This window comes from Thermobia domestica, chromosome 5 (assembly GCF_964235325.1).
Source record: "Thermobia domestica chromosome 5, izTheDome1.hap1.1, whole genome shotgun sequence".
Taxonomy (NCBI): Eukaryota; Metazoa; Arthropoda; class Insecta; order Zygentoma; family Lepismatidae; genus Thermobia; species Thermobia domestica.
The window spans coordinates 220,064,035-220,072,010 of record NC_137458.1 but is presented as its reverse complement, the minus strand read 5'-3'; positions in this window follow the sequence as shown (position 1 = coordinate 220,072,010).

Here is a 7,976-nt window from a genome sequence, read left to right as displayed (position 1 = left end):
GATATTCAAAAATGTATGAAGGTGGTTGGAATATTAATATAATGGACGACTATCGTTTGCTGCTGAAAAGGGAAAACACAGGCGTTGTAACTCCTCGAAAATTGACCAAACGAAGGAAATTGTTTCGAAGTAGTAGGCTTTTGTATGATTAAGTGTACATATTTGAATAATTTTCGAATTTGTTTGGATCTGTGCGTGTTTAGTTACTGTTGTAATTCTGAAACCACTGTATGTATTATCTGTCAGGAAAGTAAATGTACACCTGTTTTTTGAGTCTGGCATTCCTGTGCTCCATCCATGGAGAGCATGAGAATTAAATCAATCAAATGTTTACCGAGGGACAAGAAGAAATGTCTAATCTGAATAAGACATTGCAGAGTGTAAATAAAGGACGACACCAGAAACAGCTGCTAAATGAAAAAAAGAGCAAAAAGTGTCGAAGTGGGAACATAAAATACAAATACAACAAATATGCTAACAACTAAGCCTTTAACAAGCGACGATCTTGGTGTAGTGGTTAAGACGCTGTATTACAAATCTAAAGAACGGTGGTTCGAATCTGCTCCAAGTAGTATATAATTTTTTTTTTTAAATAATGCATACAGCACATGAAAGGTGGTAAAAGAGAGCGTATTACCCGTTTAATATGTTAAGTAAAAACGAGGTATAAATTTCGATAAAATTTATTAGAGAAGTGAGACAATGTAGATGAGGAAGCAAGTATATTTAATCAGGGGTTGTATCAGAGAGTGGTGACCGGAAAAACTGGAAATTTTCCCGAAATTCGCCCATGTGAATCTCTACGAAAGACAAATTTCTTTAGAAATGTGCCTATTGCAGAGAGAGAGAGAGAGACAGAGAGAGATATGCTCCCGGAACTGAGAGTGTGCTGCTGTCATTCAAATCAACGAGATGACAAATAGACGCTTACATAATAAGAAAATGAAAAATGAAATGAAATCTTTAAGTTTTACGTCCCACGATTATGCCGGTTAGGCTAAAGGAGACGGTGATGATGAGTAATGAATGAAATGGTGGAATGAAGAAAGTGGGAGGAAACGGGAGAACCCCAAGAAAACCCACGCACACGGTTACATAATAAGAATGCCGAATACAAACAGCCATAAAACAGCAAAGTAATAATTGCAAGCGTTATCACCTAAGGTTCCAAGATCCGAACAATATATCACTAATATCCCGAATGCCAAAATATTGTGACTTACACAACCCCCTCTCCCCAAATGTGTCCTGTGAAAACAAACACAAGTTTTGCGGTGAGGGACCATATTGAGACTACAATATTAAACTATATAAGTAGACTTTTACCAGATTCGTATTCAGTTATTTTTTTCCACAACCAGTTTTATTGATATTCATGACAGCAAAAGCACTATATTTGTTAACGACAAAGCGAAGTTATTGCAACACTGCGTTACACAGTGAGTCATGCATATTACACTCGTAAATTTTGCTGTGCACATGCTAGCTACCGAGCCACGCTGAATAACGCCTGAAGGAAGCAGCGAGAATAGCGATACAATAAACGGAACAAGCAATGCATTACAGACATTTCAAGAGGAAAAAGAAAGATCCTTCTTTCCACATTTCATGCTGTAGTTTTAACTTCCCCATCAACGTTACATGCCTAGACTATTATACATTGCACTTAATCCATTGCCTTCAAACAACTGTGTTCTACGAAGGGAAACGTAGAACACTACACTGATAGATATACCATACATAGACAGTTAAGTAGTAATAGATGAATGCAATTAACCCCACATAATATCGATTGTCTAAATATACATAATTTTCAAACAATTAGACACATAACGAACATTCAGAAAACCATTATAACCTATCATATGTTAATTCCACTTCACAAAAGGTAGAATGAAAACCGTAGACCGACCGTGGAATGAAAACCGTAGAAACTAGAATGTTTTTTTTAATTACAATTATAAACACAAGTTATTGAAGGAAACAATGACAGTCAATGAAAGGAGGATAATCCGAGGTCGGATTTCGAAAAATAACTTGATAATGAGATGGAAACAGAATTTTATAAAAGGAATGGTTATGATGCGCTAGGCACAATATGGTTGCTGTTTTATCTCGTCATGTGAAAATATATCGTTTTAGAGAGGCGAGAAAAAGCCTGTGTTTCGCCTTTGCAGTGGCGGATCTAGCTCGGGAGGATCTAGCCTTGGACCCCCCACTTTCAGATTGACGAAAATAATTTAAGCTATTATTTATATAGTTTTGAAAATTTATAGTAAGGTCATGATATACTTATCATAGTCTCAATTCAGTCAGCCCCCCAGTTTTTATCTTCTAGATCCGCCACTGGTTTCGTAGCTATCCCGGTGTCATCTCGTGTTTCCGAAACGAGACAAATTGTTATCTAATCTCCTTTCGTATAATTTTCTTTCGTAAACCTCATAATAATAGAAGTAAAATTGGATGCCACGCGGCTTCGAAATGTAACGAAGTTTACAAGTTAGAATTGAAAATCGGACAAGAGAGGGCTATGGAATGCTTTCAAGACATTTAAAACGCGACGAGTCCAGACAAGGACCTGTCACGTCTCGTCTAGGAAAACGACACGAGACAGACGCTTTGTCTCATCTCGTCTCGGATTTAACAAAACCTATATTGTCTCACCCATGCTTGATTGGAAGCCTCTCACCAGAGATGAAGTATATCGTGGGCCGTGGGTCAACAGGACGTGACCCATTGCAACCCACCCTCCGCCGTGACCCACCATAACCTACATACCCACTACGACCCACCAACACACTCTGCTTAGTGCATTGTATATAGCATCCTTTGAAAAGTGGCGAATTTCTCTAAATTTTACCTTTAGGATCTCCATTTTCCTTTTCTTCTTCTTCTTCTTTTGCATTTGTTTCTGTTTACTTACCTGAGATGAGTATGTCTAACAAGGACAAGGCAGACTTTGTTAAATGAATTTAGGGGCCATTTTTCGCTAGGTAGTAGTGCACATTTAAACTGGGAGAGCGCAATAGCCAGAAATAGCTTAGAAAAAGTCTCAAAGTTTCGACTCGCCGTATATATGGTATGACGCCTAAAATTATAAAGTGGCGGTGTGGCAGAGTGTGGAGCATTTACGATTCTCGTGTAAAGGGTCCAGCGTTTGATTCCCGCTCGAGTCAACTTGTTTTTGCTTTTTACTAATAAAGTAGTCATTTATAACTACAAGTAAAATATTAATTCACTATATGTTCATATATTCTAAAGATAGGAATTTTCAGATCTGTTTTAAAACTTTTAAATGTTTTATGTGAACTAGATACAAAATATAACCTAATTCATAAATATATTGATATGACTAGCTGTATAACGGTTACCACAGTCGTTGTGTCCCCAGTTTCGTGTCTATATCTGTGGACAGTGTGCGAATTGCAAGGGGGCTGAGGGGAAAATCCGCTAGGGAATACTGGATGTATGGTATACCCAAAGGGGATTTCCGAATATTCCCCCTTGCAATTCGCACTCTGTCCACACATATAGACACGAATCGTCAAGAAAATTTTTCATTTAACGATTTTACGAAATTGGTTATACTTGTATCTAGTTCGCATGAAACATTGAAACGTTTTACAACTGATTTAAAAATTCCTATTGTTTCATGCAGTATAAACATATGGTGAATTAATATTTAACTTGTAGTTATAAATGACTACATTATTGGTAAAAGCAAAAACAAATTGACTCGACTGGGAATCGCACTTGCGATCCTTTACACGTGAATCATGAATGCTCCACGCTCTGCCACACCGTCACTTGGGAAGTTTAGGCGTCGTATCATATATATACAGCGAGTCGAAACTTTAAGACGCATTTTCTAGGCAATTTCTGGTTATTGCGTTCTCCCAGTTTGTAATATTAACATTTTAAATATGCATTACTACCTCGCGAAAGTTCATTTAACAAACTCTGCTTTTTCCTTGTAAGATATAGTCATCTCAGGTAACTAAATAGAAACAAATGTCAAAAAAGAAAAAAAGAAAATAGAGACCCTAAAAGTAAAATGTAGACATATTCACTACTGTTCAGAGGATGCTATATACAATGCACTAAGCAGGGTGTGTCGGTGGGTCTTAGTGAGTCTGTAGGTTATGGTGGATCGCTGATTTATGGTGGGTCACGGTGGGTGGTGGATTCCAGTGGGTCACATCTTGTTGACTCACGACCAACTAACCGACTTACACATCTTGACCCACATGTCTCACTTGACACAAGACCCACTTCAATTCTGGTGAGAGGTTTCCAATTCAGCATGAGAGAGACAATATAAGGTTTGTTAAATCCGACACAAGACGTGGCATGTCCTTCTCTGGACTCGAGAGCATTCCATAGCCCTCTCTTGTCCAATTATCAATTGTAACCTGTAAACTTCGTTACATTCCGAATTCGCAGGGCTTCCAATTTTACTTCTATTGTTATGAGGTTTACGAAAGAAAATTAGAGGAAAGGAGACGAGATAACAATTTGTCTTGTTTCGGAAACACGAGATGACACTGGGTTAGCCACGAGACGAGACCAGGCTTCGTCTCGCATCGCTAAAATGAAACAATTTAACATGAGGAGAAGAAACAGGCAATCATGTTGTGTCTAGTGCATCATAATAATGTATTTTCTAAAGTTCTGTTTTCATTTCATTATCAAATTATTTCTCAACGTCCGACATCGGATCATGTTTAACTGACCGTCACGGTTACGGAACTTTAGGTGATAATGCTTGCAATTATAACTTCGATGTTTTATACTTGTTTCTATTCCGCATTCTCATTATGTAAGCGTCTATTTGTCAACTCGTTGATTTGAATGGAAGCACCTTACTCTCAGTTCCGGGAACACCTCTTTCTCTCTCTCTGTCTCTCTCTTTCCGTTTCAGAGGTGATGATAGACAAAAGGCCAAAATTGCTTTGAACTTTTACGGCATTTCTGGCAAGATGGTCTCTGCGATAGGCACATTTCTGAAGAAATTTGCCTATCGTAGAGACTCACATGTGCGAAATTCGGGAAAATTTGCAGTTTTTGAGATTACAACCCTCTGATACATACCCCTGATTAAAATACCTGCTTCCTCGTTTTCATTGTTTTACTTCGATAATAAATTTCACCTAAATTTTAACTCTTTTTCACTTAACGTATTAAACGTATAATCCGTTCTCTTTCACTACCTCTGATGTGCTCTATGCATTATTTTTAAAACCTAAGAAAAATATACTCCTTGGAGCAATTCGAACCGTCGTTCATTGGATTTGTAATCTAGCGCCTTAACCACTACACGAAGATCGTTGCTTGGTAAACGTTTAGTTGTTCGAATATATATCTTAGTATTTGTATTTTATGTTCCCACTTCGACAATTTATACTTTCTTTTTCTCCGCTTTCTCTGTATTGATTTAATTCTCATATTCTAGATCGTTAGAACGCAGGAATGTAGTGGCTAACAAGCTAGATTGAAAATACAAAGGACGTAAGTTCGAATACACTACAAATTGAATGTTTTTTTTAAATAATGCATACAGCACGTGAGAGGTGGTAAAAGAGAGCGTATTACCCGTTTGAGATGTTAAGTGAAAACTTAGTAAAAATTCCACTGACACTTATTAGAGAAATGATTCAATGAAAATGAGGAAGCAAGTATATCTAATCAGGGTTATGAATCAGAGGGCGGTGATCGATAAAACGAAATTGTTCCGAATTTCACACATGTAAGTCTCTACAATAAGCAAACTTCTTCAAAAAAGTACCTATTACAGAAACCATCATATTCCACCGATTGCGAGAGCCAAAGTTAGTTTAAAATAACAAATGGTGTATTGTATTTTCCTTAGAAAGATAAATTAAAAAGTGCATACTGCAGATGAACAAAGTGATTGGAATGTCCTAGTAATTTCCTTGCCCTTTCCCAATTAACATGCGTAAATCGTCTCTATCATTATACAAGTGTTCTTTCTTAAGGATTGCTCATTTAATACGAAAAGTCACTCTTTGATTCTTCACGATTGCTTTGAAAATGGAACTTGAAAAGGTTCTGAAGCTATATTGATTATCTGTATTACTCACAAGTCCAGTACTTCACCCTTACATTATCATCTCATCCAACATCATAAGCTAAATATTGCTAAGTTCAGCTCTGATGATTGGAACGAAACGGTAATGCTCCTCTAATGACATTTCCACCAAAGTGCATGCCGAAGTTAATTTATTCGATGATCTGGAGACAATTTAGTGCCCATTAATAAACTAAATAATATACAATGGAGTAAAATTACACAAATGATATTATACAGTAATTTCGCCGCGCAAGTTCAATAGTATAATAATAATAATAATAATAATAATAATAATAATAATAATAATAATAATAATAATAATAATAATAATAATAATAATAATAATAATAATTTTTCATTGGAAAGTGAGATTTAAATCAATCACATGTGTAGACAAGGTAAGGGGAAAGCCTTAACTGAATAAGACATTGAAGCGGGTCACAAGCTGGGAATAAGAATAGTGCATGGTGTAAATAAAGGACGACACCGACAAAGAAATCCAGAAACAGTAGGTAAATGGAGAAAAAAAGTAGAAATTGTTGAAGTGGAAACAAAATACAAATACGAATACGGATGAGCACGAGTCGAACCAAAATTCGACGCGACTCGAGTTAAATCCGAGTCGAGTCAAAGGCATTTTTCTTGAGTTGAGTTCCGAGCCAAGGCGCTGTTTTCGAGGTCGAGTTTCGAGTTGAGTCGAGTTTCATAATGGCTCGCTCGCTTGTTCAGCTCGTTTTAACTCGTTTTGAAATAATGGCCTGATTAGACTGCAAAGCGAAAGCCATGAGAATTGTATGGAGTAATGTGGAATACTTTTACTGTTGCTCACGACAGGGGTGCATCTCGTCTCGTAATTTTAGTGCATCTCCTGGGGCATTTTTAGTGTATCTCGTCTCGTCTAGATGATGAGAGGACAAGAGTTTTTTTTATTATTAGGAGACAGCCTCAAATGTCGTAGTCACCGATATTAGTATATACTGTAGTTCTTAAAATCAAGGCTGAGACCTGCACGGTCGAATTCTTGAGCCCAAGCAGAAGACCAACCCGGATAGTGATATCAACCAGTTCGGCTCGTATCAACGGAGCGAATAGCTCGATTCGGCTCGGTTGGGATGAGCCGTCGGCTGGGCCCAATTAAGCCGATGACCTGAGCCGGCTAAGTTGAAACTAGTTCATCGGCACGGTTTGACTCAGCTCAACTAAGCCGATGGCTCAAATCGGCTCGGTTGGGTGAGCTGTTGGCTCGACTCACTTCTCGGTTTGGTTCGGTAGTGAATATAAGCCGAGCTGCTTGAGCCGTTGAGAAGCCTAAACCCGGTCCCAGTTGTTTTGAACATGTTTGGCTGAAGCCTATAACTTCTAACAATTTTTGGCTCGAGCCCGAATACTTGCCCCTTCGGAACTCAAACCCAGAACGTGTCCTATGTCCTTGCCTCCTGAAGACTTCTCGACGACCGAGATCGACAGTCAATTACCTTTTACTATTCAGATACAAACCGCATATCTTTTAAAGATTATACACGGTGTTGATATAATAATAATAATAATAATAATAATAATAATAATAATAATAATAATAATAATAATAATAATAATAATAATAATAATGGCATTAAAAGTTTTGAACTTGCCGTAAAATTTGGCAAAACTTACTTAAATTAGAGATTTCGGGGCAAGGGTTCTGTACCTTCAAAACACACCTCTGCAACTACCAAAATTTTAAACTAGAGTGTTCCACTGAAGTTTCATGTAGAAAGTATTCTACTGTTTGTTTTAAGAACAATAACTAATAAAAATAACTGAATATCACGCAACAGTAAGGCATATAATATACTAATTTTTATGATATGCAGAGGTAAATATAAAACCTTTGCTACAAAAATAC